A 16,791-nucleotide genomic window follows, 5' to 3' on the forward strand; every position below is an offset into this window, starting at 1 on the left:
TGGCCTCCATAATGTTACAAAAATTATACCCAACTATCTCAAGTCACTTCAGGAAGAAAAATAATTGATTATATTAGTCAGACAACTGACTGTTTTAATAGCCAACTGAATCAAGTCAATTTGCTAAGAACCAGTTACCAATTATGATGAATTATGTAGATGAATTTGGCCATTCCATTATGCTTTTATTCTTATGTCGTTCACCTGGAAGAGTTTTATCCCCCCTCAAATCATAACGGATTCTTTCCTATAGGTTATTGCTCGTTTACCAGCCACCATCTGAGAGAACTGAGGACTGACAATATTGGTAACCTTATAGTGACCATATAGGACAAGATCTGTTAAATAAAAACACAATCTCCTACATGCAAGAAATTTAATAATTGAAGTGAGATCAGTTCTCTTCAATTTTGGTGATCCAGGCTTTCACATAAACCCACAGGGAACATTCATTAGTAATTACCAAATACCAAGACACCCTATTAAGAAATGCAAAAATCTAGTTTGAAGCTGCCCCTAATGTCCTTTATAGGTAAAGAATGTTTATACTTTTTGTTTTGAGCAGATACATGCAGACTGTAGTAAGTCTACATAGACAGACACAAGTGTCCAAAATCCAGTGAAGTGATTAGAGCTATAATGAATGGAATTTGGGAGATGAAATAAAGTAAAATATTTTTTTATTTTTAAATCATATCAAATATTTTGCTACTTTATTATGTATTATTCAGAATAAAGAATAAACAAATATTCTTATTGTTTCCAAAATGCAATTTTAAACAGTTTGAAATGGATGGAGGTTGATTTAATCAAAAGGACATAACAATTTACATATAGTGATTTAGAATAAAAAAATCTTTCTATTACAATTTATGAGACAATATACTTTTTAAAATTGTAACCCAAGAAATGATATATTATTTGACATTTTATTAGTAAGTGGGATAGGCTGTTTATGGTAAATACTTGTGGAGATGACCCAGTTAAATATATTCTCCTATAAAGCCCAACTAGATATCTTCATATGACTTATTCTAAGTCTACATATATTTAACACAAAAGTAAACATGACCAAAGCCCCTCAAATTTACTTGTATCCAGAAGCAACCCAGTATAAAATAGTTCATGTCTTAGTAAAGGGTCAGTTCAAGCCTGACAGACCTTATATAAAAGATGATTTTTCAGACAAAAGTCATAAGGCTTTGGAATACAAGTCTTAGGAGAGATTGAGAGGGTTGTGAGTCAGGTCACATGCTGGCTTTCTCTATTCCCAGAGAAGTACTTGAATCTGTGCCTTTCGGATCAACATGCAGGACTTTGATCTTGAATATGCTTGTATCTTACAATCTATTTAGTGAAACTTGGGCAGGGAAATGGCCACCTTCAGATTGTTTTTCTCCCATTCACCTCTTGGTAGAATGAATCATTGAGACAGTAGAAAGTTAGCAAGAAAGTTTTTCTTTTGGTGTTTTGGTTTTTCCATATGATCATGGCTGATATTATAGCTTTTGAACTGATATTCTTGCTTCTCTATTTCCTAAGCAATGAATATTTTCAATGCATTCATTTTGTGAGAGACCTTCCTCCCCCAGAACATTTTTCTCTGCTGGCAACTTTCCTGGAAGCTGGAGAACTCACAAGAAATAAGTTTTCTTAGTAGCCTAATCACAGCCTGGAAAGAAATATGCTAATGTTTCCTGATGCTTCATCTACCTCACACAACATTACACAGACTGATTTCAGTAGGAAAATCACCCCAAAAGTGATGTTGGAAATGGTATTATGAAAACAAGTGGGTTTTTTTCTTCACTCTTTAATGTCTTCATTGATGTAACCTCCCAAAAAAGGAAGGTGTAGGAGAAACATTAAATTCCACCTTCACACAATTAAACTTCACCTTCAAACATTACATTTCACCTTCATAGCAAATATCCTTGGTTTGAAACAATTCCTACTCTAGAATTTTTATTAGTAATTAATAGTATTGCATTTTGCATTTTTATAATACATTGTATTATCCCAACCTAATTGATTTATTCCCAAATTTGTTGCTTCTCACAACAATATACTGAAGAGCCTAAGTCAAATGTTTCTATTTCTATTTATAAATTAGAAGTTTAAACAACTTACTCAAGTTCACTCAAGTTCTTACTAGAATAAAACTAGAACATAAAGCCATGGCCCCTGAAATGTTTATTCTATACCATCAAGATTAATTGTTATTTGGACAAATAATCAACAAATATTACCTTATCACCAGAGAAAACAGGCAGGGTAGTTGCTGTGCACACTGAGTACTTTGGAAATACAAATGTTCATATATTTACGTACATTTCTTCTGTGATATCTTTAACTAAAGTCTTAGAGATTTGTCTTTCCCATATGACAGAAAATCAACCATCAAGCCATACAGATGGTAAGCATACTTTTTTTGAGGATTACATAAGGCTTTATGAAAATATTATCATGCATAATTATAGATAACTTTTAAAATATATAACATATTCAAGAGAAGAAATTTATAGAAACTTATTATATTAAGTTCTAATCATAGTACTAAATGTAGAATTTGGAATGCATAAAAATAAGGAAGGAAGAGGGAAGAGAAAAAGGATACCTGAACCATTGGGCTTTTCCCAACATTCTAAACTTACAGAAAGTTAAACTCTGAATTCAATCCAATTTGAAATGCATGGATTGAAGAGTATATTGGCTAAATATATTAGACTATGACAGTATGCAGTTGCTTAAATGATTTATTTTTATCTCACACACACACACCACACACACAAAAAATCCAGAAGGAAATGGTCCAGAGCTGGTGTATTTGTTAAATAATGTTATCAGGGAACTAGGCTCTCTGAGAACTTCCAGCTCTGCCATTTTTAGTGTGTCTATTGTCCTCAGAGCCACAAAATGGCTTCCTGACCCACTAGTCTCATTTACATATTCCAAGTAGGAAGAAAAAGGGGGAAAAGAAAGCAGCTTTTCCTAGTGGTAATTTCCTCTGTATCTCATTAGTCCTCACTCTGTCACACAGCCACTGCTATCTGCAGGAGAAACTGCTGTTCAAGTCTTCCTTTTTGAGTCCACTACAGTACAGAAAGGCAACAGAAAGGGGTGCTGTGGAAGGAGTCAGCCCATACTGTCACGGGCAGACTCTAGAAAAAGGTCCTTGGTCCTTGCATTCCTGTATTAAAATAATTTAACACCAAGACTTAGGAGCATGCAAGCAAGCAGTGCACTTTATTAGAGAAGTGAGGAAACAGAAACACCTCGCTAGACAAAGGCAGGCTGCTCCAGAGAGTCGCCCTGAGAAGAAACAGGATAGCTCCTATTATGAGTGAAAATGTTTATTCATCAGCTGTCAGGTCACATGGTATGAATAGGGAGGGTTTCAATGAGCACACATCCAGTTGGATTACACATATATATGTATGTTGCAACATCATCAACATATAGCAGTAGCATGTAAAATCTCCACCCAGGGCTGGGAAATTTAGTATTATTATGAGGACACTAAATTTACCTTATGTGTATGTCACAAGTTGTGTCTTGGTCCATTGATTATTTGACCAAGGGGTCTCTAAACCTAGAACATGGTGGCTATAAAACTTATTAAACAATAGGTTGACATGAAAAACAAGATGTATTGGAGCCTTAAGGAGCCAGTGGTCTGAGTCACAAGGCACTTTGTGTCACAAGGATTTAGATATGTGGGGTTGGACTGGTCTCCATTTTTTTCTGCCTATCTCTCTCCCAGAGAATGTTAGATGGCAAGGTCTTCCTAGAAGAGTAGAAGTTTGAGACAAATCCTGGAAAATAAGTTTAGAATGTAGTAAGAGAAGGGAAATCAAAACAGAGAAAAACACACAATGAAAATTCTGCAGGATGAGTGTTTTTCTCTTTAACATTGTAAAATCTTACAAGTTAAAATAAACCCAAATAATACTCAAAGTCAGAAAGTTTCTAACAAACCCATCTGAGTGCATATTATGTCCTTGATAAATATTTATTGAGCAACTGAATAGATAAATTGTAGTCTTGCTTCCTCTTTTGCAAATGTCAATTGCTTATTTAAGTTAAGACTTTTGTTATGTAGTTCATGTTTCAAAGGGAATTCTTGAGTTCACCTCAATATGGTGAAAGGTAAAAAAAGCTTGATAGTATGCTTTCAATACTGATCACAAGAATTAAATCTGAAAGCTATTCTTACATAAGCCATTAGTTTTAGCACTTGAAGTCTAGAGAAAATGACACCATTTGCTTGTTTTACTCCTCAATGAAACATTTCTAGAAAATATATAGCCACAATATTTCCATTACTTGTATCATTCTTCACTTAACTTTTAATCTCCTTTAAAGTAAATAAAACAGTAACTTTATAATGTATCATATAAAATAGTAAAGTTGAGCTTTTGCAAAGATCTGGACAAAAGAGTTGTTTTTGTGGGAATGACCTCACCCAAATCATCTCACTTAAGGTGTAGAAAATAAATATAAACAATACAAAGTACAAGACAGGGATTCACTCTTTTACAGGAAAACAAAATTATAGATTTGGGTTCAAGTAATAACATAAATTAGATGGAACCTTTTCCTGCTAAAACATAAGAAAGAGAAATTGTGAGTACATAATATGATTTGGTTCTCAAGAACAACACTAACCTCACAGTGTTCTCCATTTCAAGAAACTATTGTCCTAGAAGATAAGTTTTGAATGCTAAATAGGATTTAACCCCATATGTAATGTAATGAATCAATTCTATGCAATCTGCATCTACTGAGCCCCCATTTTGTGGCTATAAATTTTCACAGGCCCAGGGGAAACAGACATGAATTGCATGGTTTCCACATTTGAATTATTTATAATCTCATAAGGAAGGCAGATATAAACAACAAACACACAAACAAACCACAGAATGCTATAAGGACTTTTACAGAAGCATCAGAAAGATAACTATTAACAAATCTACCTGTAGGAGATGGGAGAAGATCACAGAAATGTTGATGGCTCCAACAGTGTGACACCTAGCGTTCAAGCTTTTGCACAGTACTCTCCCACACGGCCTCATGGCTGACCTTGGTGACCAACAGACTACTGAGAAGGGACAGTGTGTGTGGGATCCAAGGCTAGGTCATAAAAGATATTTCCACTTCTGCCTTCGTCTCTCTTGAATCATTTACTCTGAAGGAAGCCAACCTTCAGGCTGTAAAAAAATTCCAGCAGCCCTAAGGAGCAATCTACCATAAAGTAAGGTCTCCTGCCAACAGCAAACGCCAACTTACCACCACGGACTAAGCAGTCCTTGAAGCAGAGCCTCCAGCTGCAAGCCTTCAGATTGACTACATCCTGACTGCAGTTGGATGAGCGACCCTGAGCCAGAACCACCCAGCTAAGCCAATTCCAAATTCCTGAACTATGTGTAAAATAAATATTTATTATTATTTTATGTCACTAATTTGGGGATTAATTTGCTATGCAGTAATAGATAATCATTATTCGATAATAGATAAATATAGGTCTTAGTGGATCAACTGGAATGAGCTTGATAGAGAACTGGTAAAATTCATTCTAAGAATAAGAAATAGAATATATAAAGGTATAGAGATGTGAAACAACAGGATACATTCAGGAAACAATGAGGAACTTGAAATGCAGTGGTAAGGGTATATGGAGTGGCACAGCAGAAGATGAGGCTAGGAAAGAGGAGGAATTTATGGAGGATTATGAAAGCAAAGATGAGGAATTAGAGTCTCATCACTGCAGGCATCGGGCAGAACTGCTAGCAGCAAAAAGCATCACCATCATGTACAGGAAACTATGAGCAAGACACTTTTTTAAGCATTTTACATGAATCATTTAACCCTCACCACAATCCCATGAAACAGGCACTTCTATTAAGCACATTTTACAGAGTAGGAAACCAAAGAACAGAAAAAGAGGCATGGGAGTTGGCAGTGTTTGCCTGGGAGTGATTAACAAAATGCAGCAGGACAAGAATGGAATTGGACATGGGCAGGAGGTACTGATGAGCAATGAGATCACTGGTGTAATCCATCGGAGGTCACAGTGAGGCTGAGGTAGGAGTTTGGAGCAAGTGAGCCAAGGCGGAGAGGGTACATAGTTTTATAAGGCAATCCAGAGGAAAGAGAGATTTTATCATTGCTAAGAAGAGAGGAAACTTATGGAGCAAGATTCAGAGGGAGATGCAGAAGTTTAAATCCAAGGCACAAACAGCAAAAGGGAAAGAAACCTTCTCATCAGGAAGGAGAAGAGAAAGATATTTAAAGGAGGGAAGACAGCAAGTTTAAGGGGAACAAGAACAGGGCCTCTCTACACTCTGTGAATGAGATTTAAGGCCACCTGTTGAAAGTGAAGGGACTTGGCATAAGACAGACTATTAAGGAGAGTACAAAAGATCTGCGATGGCTGCCTCAGGAAGTGAGACGAGGCTGACAAGTGCCAAAAACCATTACCAGACAACATGACAATCTCCTTGGATTTGGATGTCAAAGCAAGAATGCTTTTTAGAAAGTGATTTTACTGGCTAGAAAATAGCCTCCACATAAAAGCCCAAAAGGTGAATTCAAAAAAACAGAATTAAGCCATTCATTTGTGAGAGGAAAAGAAAACCTGTTTTTTAAAAAATTCATTCAACATTTTGTTCCAGAAGAATTTACTTTATCCAAAAAGCACTATGTTCCTAGGAGAGTGATGTCAGCAAGATGGTGGGATATGGGGTTACAGACTCTGCCTCTTCCCACAAATGCAGGAATAAACAGCTATACATGGATGAACTCTTACTTTGAGAGATTCGGAAACTAGTTGAAAGACTCTTGCATACCAGGCAACTGAGAATACCCACAATGAAATGGGCAGGAAAAGCAGAGACACACTCTGGCCATCACTGGCACAGCTCCAAACACTCAGGAGGGAATCCCCACTCCCACCCTCTCCCTGAGGATGAAGAGCTCAAACTGCACATCTAGTCCCCCAACTTTTTCAGATGCTACTCGAAGAACTGCTCCTAACATCTGTCCCTGGAAGCTAGCAGCCTGGCATTTACTAGTCCCTGAGGAGCACACACATTTAGAAAGAGGTGGTTTTATATTTTCAATGGACAGTTGAGTACTTCCCACATCTCCAACTTGGCCAGCTCAGAATGAGCAATCAATAAAGCCCACCTCTCACCTGCTTCCTGACAGGAGTTAGCCTGCACCTAGAATGTTCCATCTTGACAAGCTGACACCTGAAGGTCTGGCTTCTAACTCAGCTGTCTCTGGGCACCGGTGGGGAAGCAATCACTACTTCCCCTGGGAGCTTGAATGGGTGTGTGGGTGCTTCCCCAAGGCTCCTTCCCCCAGTCACTCCAGCAATAAAACAAAGCCACTAGCTTCTCCCTAAAAGTAACTGGATCACATATCTAGTGCCTCAGCTTTTCTAGCTGCTATTCAAGGGATTGATTTTTAACACACTGTCCATGAGAGCTGATGGAGTCTGGCACAGGGCCTGTAACAGTGATAGGTAAATCATTTTTAATTTTAAAATATAAGTTAAATGAAAAAAACTATTAAAAATAACTGTAGCTAAATGGTGTTAATGGATATGCAATATAAATAGATGTAAACTGTGAGACCAAGAGCATAAAAAGTGGAGAGGGGAGAGGAAAGTCTAGAGTTTTTGTATGCAAGTGAGATAGTGAAGTTGTTATCAGCTTAAAGTAGATTGTTAAAAGATATTTTACATAAGCCCATATATGAAAGCCCATAAAGACCATATGAAAAGCCCATAGCTAATATCATAATGGGGAAAAACTAAAAGCTTTTTCTCTAGTATTTAGTATGAAGCAAGGATGCACATTCTCACCACTTCTAGTCAATGGACTTTTGCACATCCTAAACATGACAGAACATGACAGAAGAGGCCTCCAAATCAAGAAAGATTGTCTCTGTAGATGATATCATCTTACCTCCAGAAAACCCTAAACACTCAAAACACCATCAGCAACAAGTGTTAGAATGAATAAATGGATTCAGCAAACTTGCAGGACACAGAATCAACATAGAAAAGCTGGTGGCGTTTTTGTACAATAACAGTGAACTATCAAAAAAGGAAATTAAGAAAACAATTTCATTTACAATAGCAACCAAAACAGTACAATACTTAGGAATAAACTTAACCATAAAGGTGAAAGGCACTTAAAACTATAAAACATTTATAAAGGAATTTAAAGACAACACAGATAAAATGGAAAAACACCCTATGCTTGTGCATTGGAAGAATTAATATTGTTAAAAGGTTCATACTACACAAAGTAATGTACAGATCAGTGCAACCCATATCAAAATCCTGATGTCATCACCTCATAGTAGCCAAAGCAATCTTGAGCAAGAAGGACAAAGCCTGAAGCATCACAGTCCCTGGTTTCAAAAGATGTTACAAAGCTACAGGAATCAAAATAGTATTGTACTGGCATAAAAACAAACATATAGACTAAAGGAATACAACAGAAAACCCAGAAACAAATCCACACATTTATGGTTAATGAGGGTGCCCAAAATGCATAATGTGGAAAGGATAGCTTCTTCAATAACTGGTGTTTGGAATACTGGATGTCCACATGCAAAAGACTGAAACTAGACCTTCATAAATCAACACCATATAAAAAAAATCAATTCAAAATGGATTAAAGGTTTAAATGCAGGACCTAAACCTATAAAGCTACTAGAAGAAAACAGAGGCAAAAAGCTTCTTGGCACTGGACTTGGCAACTATATTCTGGTTACGACACCAAGAGCACAGACAACAAAAGCAAAAATAGACAAGTGGGACTACAAACTGAAAAGTTTTTACAAACTAAAAAGTTTCTGCACTTTAAAGGAAACCAATCAACAAAATGAAAAGACAACCTATGGAATGGGAGAAAATATTTCCAACCATCTGTCTTATACAGGGTTAACATACAAAATAAATAATTCATGCAACTCAAGAGCAAAAACACCACAAATAAACCAACTAAAAAATGAACAAATGACCTGAATAGACCTTTCTCAAAAGAAGACATACAAATAGCCAAAAAATGCATGAAAATGTGTTCAACATTATTAATTGTTAGGGAAATGCAAGTCAAAACTACAATGCATTATCACCTCATACCCATTATAGAGCAGCTGTTATCAAAAAAGACAAAAATAACAAGTGTTGGTGAGAATGTGAAGAAAAGGGAACCCTTGCACATTGTTGGTGGCAATTTAAATTGGTGCAGCCACTATGGAAAACAGTATGGAGGTTTCTCAAAATATTAAAAATAGAACTAACATATGATCCAGCAATTCTTGGGTATTTCCATGAAAGAAATGAAAACATAAACTTAAAAAGACATATGCACCCCAAGTTCACAGCAGCATTATTTAGAGTAGCCAAGACATGGAAACATCCTAAGTGTCCATGGATGACTGAATTGACAAAGAAAATGTGGTGTGTGTGTATGCAATGAAATATTACTGTGCCATAAAAGAGGAGACCCTGCAATTTGCAAATATTGGCTAGACATTGAGGGCATTATGCTAAGTGAAATAAGTCAGACAGAGAAGATAAATACCAAATGACTTCATATGTGGATTCTAAAAGTGAAAACAAAAACAAAAACAATCCTGAATTCATATACCTACAGAGAATAGATTGGTGGTTGCCAGAGGCAGTAGGGAGGTTGGGTAAAGGGGTGAAATGGGTAAAGGTGGTCAAAGGTATAAACTTCCAATTATAAAATAAGCTCTGGAGATGTAATATACAGCATGGTGACTATAGTTAACAATACCATATTGTGTATTTGAAAATTACAAAGAGAGTAAATCTTAAAAATTCCAGTCACAAGAAAAGAACTTGTAACTATATGTGAGATGGGGGTTAACTAGAGTTATTGTGGTACAATATACATATTAGTTTCAATGTACAACATAATGATTATATATACATGTGTGTATATATGTGTGTATATATACACACACACATATATATATTTACATTAATTACATCTCAATAAAAAAATATTGGTGAGGATGTGGAGAAAAGAGAACACTTGGGTACTGTTGGTAGGAATATAAATAGGTACAGCCATTGTGGAAAACAGTATGGAGGTTCCTTAAAAACTTAAAAATAAAACTACCATTTGATCCAGCAATCCCATTTCTGGGTATATAGCCAAAGAAAGTGGAATGTGGGTCTTGAAGAGATATCCTCACCTCCATGTGCATTGCAGCATTAGCCAAAATATGGAAATAACCTAAATGTCCATGGACAAATAAAGAAAATGTGGTATATACACATACAGTGGAATATTACTGAGCCATAAAAAAGAAGGAAATCCTGACATTTACAACAACATGGATGAACCTAAAGAACATTATACTAAATAAAATAAGCCAGATACAGAAAGCCAAAACCTGAATGATCTCTCTTGTACATGGAATCTAAAATAAGTGAACTCATAAAAGCAGAAAGTAGAACAGTGGTTGCCAGGGGCAGGGGGTGAGGGAGAAATGCAGAGATGTTAATCAAAGGATTAAAAGTTTCAATTATGCAAGATGAATGAGTTCTAGAGATCTATTGTACAACATGGTGACTACAGTTAACATACTATAATATAATTTGCTAAAAGGGTAAGTCTTAAGTGTTATCAGCACAAAAAAGGGAAAGAAAGAATGATAACACTGTAAGGTGATGGATATGTTAATTAACTTGACTGTGGTGATCATTTCATAATGTATAGATATATCAAAACATCAAGTTGTATGCCTTAAATACATATGATTCCTCTGTGCCAGTTACTCCTCAATAAAGGTGAAAAAAAATACTATCTTGTAAGACAAAGCTATGTTTTAGGAGAGAGCTTCCTGCCGGCATCAATCCCATAGTGAGCGTGGTAGGGTAAAACCAACTGACAGAAGAGTAGGATCAAATATTAAATATACAATAACTCCAAGTAAGACAGATAAACCTTCTGGTAGAGACAGTTAAGATCCAGTCTGGAAGTTTCTCACTTAACCAAATGCTGACTTATGCCGATAATAGCAAATGTTTATTGGAAGTCTCTATTGTTATAACAAGTAATGAATGTGTCCATAACCATCAGCCACTGTGTAGAAAATATGGTTTCTCACAAGAAGACTCTTCCCTCAAGGATATTTTTAGGGTAGCTATAAAATAATCCCATCACCTCTCTTCTCTGCAGAGATTCCAAGGAAAAACTACCTCTCTAAATGGAGGCTATGATTTTTGTCACCGTCCCACCAGGGATTCTCTGTATCCTTGTTTGTATTTCACAAGATGCTTTAAACTCCTTGGGGGCAAGGGGTTGTGAAATTACTATTATTATCTAGCTCCTATTTTCATCTGTATTTATTTCTCTGTTAAATCTTATTAGTGGTTTCTGCAAAAGCCAAACACAGAATGCTACCTTGGAGTGTTAACAAACCATTAAAAATCACCCAGAATTGCTTCTGAAGTGGAAGTAAAATGCAGCAAAAAAAAAATAAAGAAAGACCATCTAGAAAGAAAATCAGAATGAATACACTTACTACTTTGAGCATTCCTCTAACCATCTCCCAAGACGTTCTTCAAATAATGAACTATTGACCTAACTTACCACCTCCATAGTGAGATCCCATCAAAAACCATTCCATCTTGGTTGCACCATCTTGTAAAGTATGAGTAGGCCCCACTGAGACACCCTCGGTTGCAATGAAGATTTACCACAGGTTTAAATTGTTTATTCCCTCCTTCCCCCACCCACACACTATTTGCATACCTTATTATAGCACTTATAATTTTGAATTATGATTGATTATATTCTTTTCTTTAAGTTCTTCCAAGTAACTAACTACATCTTACTTATTTTGAATCACTTCAGTACCTAGCAGAGTTTGCAATAAAAAAGAAGTAAATGTTCTTATACTAAATGACTCAATTGATCAATTCCACCTGAAGAACAGTATAATTAATTGACTAACATATGTTAGCTCTTTCATTTTAAAATCACCTTTTAAAATATTACAGACAGACATCAGACTTCTCAGCAGAAACCTTACAGGCCAGAAAGGAATGGCATGATATATTTAATGCATGAAATAGAAGGGCCTCAAACCAAGAACACTATATCCAGCAAGATTATCATTTAAATTTGAAGGAGGGATATTAAACAATTCCCAGATAAGCAAAAGCTGAGGGAATTTACCTCCCACAAACCATCTCTACAGTGTATTTTAAAGGGACTGCTCTAGATGGAAGTGCTCCTAAAATATTCAGACAAAAGTCAATAATATTAGGGTTAAAAGAAGTGCTAAATAGAGAATAGGCTGAGTGAGTAGTCCCTAGAATATGCTAAAGGGAGCATCATTGTTTCTTCTTGTTTTAAGATTAACAACTAATTGTAATTTGCAATCAAATTTGAGAACCACAGACCTAAAACATAATGGAAGATTAGTAAGTATAAGGTAAATGAGTGAGTGAATAAATGAAAAAACAGCTGATTAGAATTCAGTGCTCATTGTTCAGTATCTGATTGTTATATAGAAACACCCCTTTGCTTAGTTTCAAAGCCACAGCTGTAATCCTAAATAGCTGTCTTTGAAATGATGACTTTTAATTTAAGCACCATCCCTTTACCACTCCTGGAAGAGCTACGCACAGTGGGTCAGTAGCAGGTTCTCTGTTTATTAAGGGCAGTGTACTGTGCAACCAGAATAAGTAAAAGGAATCCTTGGAAACTGAAGATATACAGTCCTGTACAAGACAAATGGGTGAGTGTGATAAGGGAATTGGTTAGCACAGGCAAACCCTCCACAGATTTTGAAAAATGGGAGATGTCAGCTATCCAGACAAAGCAAATATACAATATCCAAAATCATTATAACATGAAATTTTTTGAAAATATTTGTTTTCCTCTGCTTTCTCTCAATCATTAAACTCCTCATGCAGTTCTCAGAGGAGGAAATATTCACAGTGATTATATTTTGGCCTTTGGTGAGCTTCTTGGACTAGATGGATTGACTAGTATTGTATAAGTTATTTCATCATCCTTTCACACTTAGCTTGAGCCAGGAGTAGAGAAAACGTTAAAAATCCTATCAACTTCTGACACTCTAAAAGACAGTCATGATTCTTCCTTTGGGTGATTCACATTTTCCTTTAGTTCCTCTCATCAGCCATGCAATAGCCAACATAGTAAGCTGGCTGAAAGAATTTGACCAACTTAAGGCAGGGAATCTTCTCTTTTCTTCACAAAACTCTCTTTTTTCCATTCTGGTTGTAAGGGCCTGATGCTAGGCCATATGAATTTTGACAAGGATCCTTTTATTTCTAAATTGTTAAGATGCTACAAACTACAACTAGAAATGGTAGCTATTTAATAGAACCTACAATTGTTCAGAGTGGATACAAACATAGAATTAATTTTAGATTAAGTATTGGCTAAACTACTTCTATTTAAAGTGAGAATGATTTATTTGACTCTAGGAAGTACTCAAGAAAACAGAAATGAATCCTATAGTTTAAAAGAGATACCAACCAATTGCAGTATATGGATCTCATTTAGAATCCAATTTTAAAAAAACAAAAAAATAACTTAAAATTCTATAAGACAATTGGTGAAATGTGAACATTGACAAGATACTTGATGATATTAAAGAAATACCAAATTTTTATGGTATTAAGGTTGTATCCTATTTGAGCCCTTTTCTTATTAAAAATACATAATTAAATATTTATAATGAGATGACATGTCTGGGAACTGCTTCCAAACTAACTAGATGTAGGAATGGATGTATTGATAAAACAGAAATGGCTAAATAAGTGCTGAAGCTAGATAATTAGTATATAGGGTTTAATTTACTCCCCTCTCTCCTGTCTGTACGTACATCTATATATGCAGATATATAAATATTTATATGTATCTATACTTTTACTTGTTCATTATGGGAATTTTCAAATACAAATACATTTGAAATTTCCATAATAAAAAAGGTAAACAACCGAAAAAAAAAAAACCCAGGTAATAGTATGGTCAATGATTACAACAGTTAGATATCTCTTGATGTGGTAGTGCCAGAAGAAAATAGTAAATACAAAAATGTGCATAATAAACTTTGATATAATGACACCCCACTTTCATATCATTGAATAAAGAATAGATGTCAGTCCAGAACAATTCTATCTAGAACTCCATCTTAAAACATTTAATTCTGAAAGTAACAGTCTTATTGACATGAGAGTCTCCCACATGGATTATAGAGTAAGGCAAGTAAAGTAAGCATCTAAGGTACTATATTTAAATGTTATCCTGTCCTATTTAAATAAATTTCCCTTTACCATTCATTCCCTCAGTGAATATCTTCATGATCTACTATGTCCCAGAGACTGTTTTAGATGCCAGGGAGGCAACAATGAATTTATACAGTTTCTGTCTTCAGGGAACTGACAGACTATGGGATAAAAGCTATTTAACAGATAACCAAATATATAATTGGATTTGTGATAAGTGCTATAAAATAAAAATCATGAGATATTTGTTATCTAGGGTTATTTGCTATATAGGGCCATATAACAAGGCCACCTCATCTCTAAGGAGGGGATGGGTGGCAAGGGGTTCACAGAGGAAGACTTCCCCAAGTCTTGCTCCCAATAGGAATGGAAAGCTTTTACAGGGTTTTAAATACACATGGCATGATCAGGGTTTTTTTTTTTTAATAAACAGCTAAAGTACATTGAGTACATATGGGGCAAGTACATGTTAAGTCCCAGTTTTGTCACTTACTATGTCACTTTCAGTGTCCACATCTTTAAAGTTACAAAACAATAATTCCTCTCCTGAGCATTATATTAAGCACTAAATGAGATAATCCATAGCAAGTGCTCAAAAATATTACCAATTTTTAACACAAGAGAAGATGTGAACTTCAGCCAGTCTGTCAAGTTTCAAGGTTTTGATGTGATGTTGAAAGGAAAACCATATTTCTTTTCCACTAAGTATGCCTTTTAAAAACCATTAATTGACTTTTGAAAGCCTGTAAAATTATAACCCATTTTTCAAAATAAAAATAGTCAATTTTCAAACTAGTGATTAATGTGGAATATTCCCATGTTAAAAGATTAGTAAGATTTCTAAAGAATCTATTTTATGTTCATATCTTATGTTCATTGCTTATTTACAATATCAGTTTATCTAAAGTGCATTACAACATCCAAGTATTCAACCACATTTCCCTAACTTCATCACCAGGTTCTGTCATGTACATGTCTTGCCAGTGGGTTTCAGCCCCAGGCAAGTTCACTATGGATTCAGTGTGACCAAAGAAATGACAGTAGAGCATTCTTGGGGTGAAAGGGTGTTACCCAGCTTGTTGTCCAGACAGTAGGTAGAGCACTAGCATCTCTGCCTCCGCCCAGAGCACTGGGCCAGCTCGCTATATAGTGCAATCATAGCTTATTGCCTACGGGTGTGAGAGCAGTAGCCTGGCAACAGGCCAGTTACATCATCAAGTGGTTTAAGTTCAGTGAGGATCCTGGCCATAGGAACCACAACTTCCCCACATCCATAAGTCATAAAAATTACAGCTTGGCAAAGTAAGGAATTAGCCTGCATTCTCACTCCTACTTAAACATCTCATCCTGTATTACTCAAACAACTTAAGATTTTTTAAAACTCCCAGATTTTTTCATTTATTCTATCCTCATTACCACTGTAAAAAAAAAAAGCTTGATGTTCTTTGTTCACCAATTTCAGCTGCTATAAATTTCATGACAAGATCAAGAATTATGTTATTCCTTTGTTTCTTAAGAATAATTGACAAATGTTAAAATTGTTCTTCTAATAGCTGTGCTTAGAATTCTGTTTCCTTGTCTTTGGTTTTCTTGTAAGTTTCAGTGTTGGTCTGGCCACACTTATCTAAAATTGAAGAGCCAAAGTGAACCACTCTGGTCACTGCTGTCTGCCGGTTTCACTAGCACAGCATCACGCTCATGGCAGAGGCTACTTACAGAGGGAAGGGTGCTGTGCTGGAAGTGAAGGCAGTTGGTTTCCAGAATCGTGACTGTAATTCATAGTTGTGTGACATCAGTAAACCTTTCACTGATGGTGAGACTCTGGTCCTTTTATCTGCAAAATAAAGGAGGTAGACTAGATTAAGGGTTACAAAGAATTGGACATCAGTGGAGCAGATTTCATTGCAAGCTAAATCCATTGTGTTTTGCTCAGCCTGCAAAATGCTATCTAGGCAGGACATTCACTTCCTGGTACATCATAGCCTTACCCCTTCCTTTTCATCTTTTTTGAATTAAGACTTCATTTGTGGAATAGCTTTAGATTTATGGAAAAAGTGAGCAGAAGTAAAGAGTTTTCATATAGCCCCTGCACACAGCTTCCCCTATTACCGTCTTATATTAGTATGGTACATTTGTTACAATTAAGGAACCAATGTTGATACGTTATTAACTAAAATCCTTAGTTTATTTGAATTTCCTTACTTGTTGCCTGATGGCCTTTTCTGTTCTAGGATTCTGGCCATGATGCTACATGACATTTAGTCATTGCGTCTCCTCAGTCTCCTCTGGGCTGTGACAGTTTCTCAGACTTTGCCTTGTTTTTTATGACTTTGACAGTTTTGAGGAGTACTGGTTAGGTATTTTGTAGGATGTTCATCCATTGGCATGTGTCTGAGATTTTTCTCATAGATAGACTTAGGGTCCTGGGTTTGGGAGTGGTGGGATCACAAAAGTAAAGTGCCCACCTTTTA

At 35.8% G+C, this 16,791-nt stretch overlaps 1 long non-coding RNA gene across 2 annotated transcripts in view; it reads right to left on the reverse strand.

Annotated features, from left to right (window-relative positions):
* LOC130683592 (uncharacterized) overlaps positions 1–16,791 on the reverse strand; it is a 347,925-nt gene that overhangs the window by 199,350 nt on the left and 131,784 nt on the right. For both annotated transcript variants that reach the window (XR_008997405.1, XR_008997406.1), the window contains exon 2: positions 16,037–16,154. This is a non-coding gene — a long non-coding RNA (uncharacterized LOC130683592). The remainder of the gene's footprint in view (positions 1–16,036; positions 16,155–16,791) is intronic.

The sequence above is a fragment of the Manis pentadactyla genome, chromosome 1 (assembly GCF_030020395.1).
Source record: "Manis pentadactyla isolate mManPen7 chromosome 1, mManPen7.hap1, whole genome shotgun sequence".
NCBI classification, from domain to species: domain Eukaryota; kingdom Metazoa; phylum Chordata; class Mammalia; order Pholidota; family Manidae; genus Manis; species Manis pentadactyla.